Here is a 3515-nt window from a genome sequence, read left to right as displayed (position 1 = left end):
AGATTCATCATGAGGCAGATGGTAAATATGAAGAAACACTCAGTACAATTTAATCACAGGTTTCTTTATTAAACACCTTTTCAATGACAACAATGAAGTTGTGAATAAAACTAATGAACATGAGCTGTACTACACTGACACCTGCTTCACAGTCTGAACTGTCAGTGTTCAGTTCACACTAAAGAGTGTGTGAGGTGAACACATCCGTCTCTGAGGTCACAGCATCACATCTATGAAGAGTCTGGTTCTGCTCCAGGTTGCAGTTCTGGTGGGTCAGTTCCATCTGTTTCCTGCTGAACACCGTTTGATGTTAAACTGGTCGATACTTTCACCTGTGAAGGAGGTGACGGAGCTAGAACTGATTCATCACTTAATCACAGTTTCATATTTATAAATTCTGATCTGATGAACAGCAGGAATGTTGTTGCAGGTAAGAAACTGAACCTGTGAATACTGAAGACAGAGAATAATAAACTCATCAGCAGTTAGTCTGTCATTTCATCAGAGGAAGATGAACTGGGAGGTTTTCTACCATCATCATCATCATCATCATCACAGCACATTAGAGAACTAAGGATGTCCATGCAGTCTCCCTTCAACCAGATGACTGGAAACTAATGGGCTGCTCTGTACATGAGCTCCTCCTTCTGTTGGCACAGATCACTCAGTTTTCACAGTGTGGAAACCTTTCAAATGACGATAAAACACAAACACTTGAGTTAAGATGCGGTGGATCACAGTTAATCACAAATATCGATCGGCTGTCAGGACAGGTGCATGAATGTCTGCTTCAGTTGAGGACTGGTTTGAGTATTAAATGAACAATCTTCTATATGACAAATATTTGTCTACACATTTTGTAAACGTCACGTTATCTTAACTTGAACTATCACGTCATCTTGATGGACAATGTATTAACTGACATTAACGCTGCTCATTACACTAACGCAGATCACTTAAACTGGGTCACGTGGAGAAACACAAACCAAACGTCGTTAGATTAACGTCGATTAAATTCACCTTTTTATTGGGCTTTGACTGAACACCTCCACCTGGCTAACCCAGGTTGACACAGGTTATCCAGGTACCGTTAGCATAGCAATCGCTAAGTTATCAGCTAACGCTAGCACTAGCTGGCTAGCTTGGTTAGCAAGGTGCATCTTCACCTGAGCTGTGATATTAACAGGGATGCTAATCTTGGCTAGCAAAGAAACAAGCTTAAAACCAAATGTACTTACCGGGAAATATTGAACTGCTGACTCCTCTGAGTCTTTGAGAACAACTGAACACAGAACAAGATATTTACAGGTAAACAACAGTTGGAGCTAACTTTGATGAACTGTGTCTCACTCCTCACTGCTAATAGTCTTCTGTTTCCTGGATTATTTTATATCTGCCAAATTCTTATTAGCTAATTTGAGTTGTAGGGTTTTAATGGAGAACTGTAATATTAGGAAAGACTGAATCTGTTTGGTCACCTGAGAGAAGTTAAGTGAATTTATATCCTGCAAAAATATCAGGTAAGAAAACATTTACTCTTGTTTTGGTGACGTTGTTTGTGTTCATGTCGTTTATTTCGGATTAAATAAAGCTATAGACGGATAAACAAATGTCATTAAGTATGTATGTTCATACTGCGTCATTAACGTGTTAAAGTGAAAAGCTAACCGCTAACTAATTTTACTGTGTGTTGCTAGTATGTGTTAATGTTGTCAGCTGGTTTAAAGCTTAAACCAACTGATGAGATGTCTTCGTCTTCTCCCGCTCATCCGGATCCGGGTCGCGGGGGCAGCAGCCCTCTCCCCAGCCTCTTCCACCAGCTCCTCCGGGAGAATCCCGAAGTGTTCCGAGGCCAGCCGAGAGATATAATCCCTCCAGCGTGTCCTTGATCGGCCCCGAGGCCTCCTCCCGGTGGGACATGCCCAAAACACCTCCCCGGGGAGGCGTCCAGGAGGCATCCTCACCAGATGCCCGAACCACCTCAACTGGCTCCTCTCGACACGGAGGAGCAGCGGCTCTACTCCGAGCTCCTCACCCTGTCTCTAAGGCTGGGCCCGGCCACCCTGCGGAGGAAACTCATTTCGGCCGCTTGTATTCGCGATCTCGTTCTTCCGGTCATTACCCAAAGCTCATGACCATAGGTGAGGATCGGAACGTAGCTTCGCCTTCCGGTTTAGCTCCCTCTTCCCCACAACGGACCGATGCCGCCCCAATCCGCCTGTCGATCTCCCGCTCCATCCTACCCTCACTCGTGAACAAGATCCCGAGATACCTAAACTCCTCCACCTGAGGCAGAGCCTCCCCCCCGACCCGGAGCGGGCCATCCACCCGTTTCCGGCTGAGGACCATGGCCTCAGACTTGGAGGTGCTGATCTCCATCCCAGCCGCTTCACACTCGGCCGCGAACCGCCCCAGCGAGAGCTGAAGGTTGCTCAATGTCCCCCACCGCCCACTCTGCCTGAGGTGTGCGTTGAAAATCATCTTGACGGGTTCTTCCGCCAGGCTTTCCCAGCAGACCCTCACAACCCGTTTGGGCCTGCCAGGTCTGCACGCCGTCTTCCCCCGCCATCTGATCCAACTCATCACCAGGTGGTGGTCGGTTGACAACTCTGCTCCTCTCTTCACCTGAGTGTCCAAAACATGCAGCCGCAGGTCTGATGATACGACTACAAAGTCGATCATAGACCGGCGACCTAGGGTGTCCTGGTCCCACGTGCACCTGTGGACATCCTTATGCTTGAACATGGTGTTAGTTATGGCCAAACTGTGTCTAGCACAGAAGTCCAATAACTGAACACTGCTCGGGTTCAGATCGGGAAGGCCGTTCCTCCCCACCACACCCTTCCAGGTCACGCTGTCATTGCCCACGTGAGCGTTGAAGTCTCCCAATAGGACAATGGAGTCCCCTTTCGGGGCACTTTCCAGCACCCTTCCCAAGGACTCCAAAAAAGGCGGGTAGTCTGAACTGCTGTTCGGTGCATAGGCACCGACAACAGTCAGAACCCGATCCCTGACCTGAAGGCGCAGGGACGCAACCCTTTCGTCCACTGGGGTGAACCCCAACATACAGGCAGAGAGCCAGGGGGCCACCAAAAAGCCCACCCCGGCCCTCCGCCTCTCACCCGGAGCAACTCCAGCAGAGAGGAGAGACCAGCCCCTCTCAAGGACTTGGGTTCCGGAGCCGACGCTCTGTGTCGAGGTGAGGCCGACTATATCTAGCCGGTATCGCTCAACCTCTTCCACAAGCTCCCGCTCCTTCCCCGCCAGAGAGGTGACGTTCCATGTTCCAAAAACCAGTTTCCGTAACCGAGGATCGGACCGCCAAGGCCCCCGCCTTGGTCTGCTGCCCAATCCACACTGCACCGGATCCCGCTGACTCTTCCTACTCTTACTGATGAGAGGTGAATGAGTGAAGTGAATGAGTGAAGTGAAAACTGTCTCTTACACACTTGTTCACTCAGACAGAGAGGACCAGGAAACACACTGAGGAGCAGAAGTCTCCCGCGCAGCTGCCG

The 3515-nt window shown here is 49.2% G+C and overlaps 1 long non-coding RNA gene across 2 annotated transcripts; it reads right to left on the bottom strand.

Moving 5' to 3' along the window:
- Positions 1-48: 48 nt before the first annotated feature.
- On the bottom strand, positions 49-3515 carry LOC147819001 (uncharacterized). 2 transcript variants are annotated; one of them, XR_015437390.1, is made up of 2 exons: positions 3450-3515; positions 49-686 (listed from the first exon to the last, which is right to left on the bottom strand). It is a non-coding gene; the product is annotated as an uncharacterized LOC147819001 (long non-coding RNA). The 2 variants fall into 2 exon arrangements; XR_015437389.1 differs by lacking the exon at positions 3450-3515 and adding an exon at positions 1239-2129.

The sequence above is a fragment of the Seriola lalandi genome, unplaced genomic scaffold (genome assembly GCF_002814215.2).
Source record: "Seriola lalandi dorsalis isolate HSWRI2012SDOR001 ecotype SW California unplaced genomic scaffold, Sedor1 jcf7180002054366, whole genome shotgun sequence".
NCBI lineage: Eukaryota > Metazoa > Chordata > Actinopteri > Carangiformes > Carangidae > Seriola > Seriola lalandi.
Note: the sequence above shows the minus strand (reverse complement) of the source record. Positions and strands in the feature narration are given on the sequence as shown.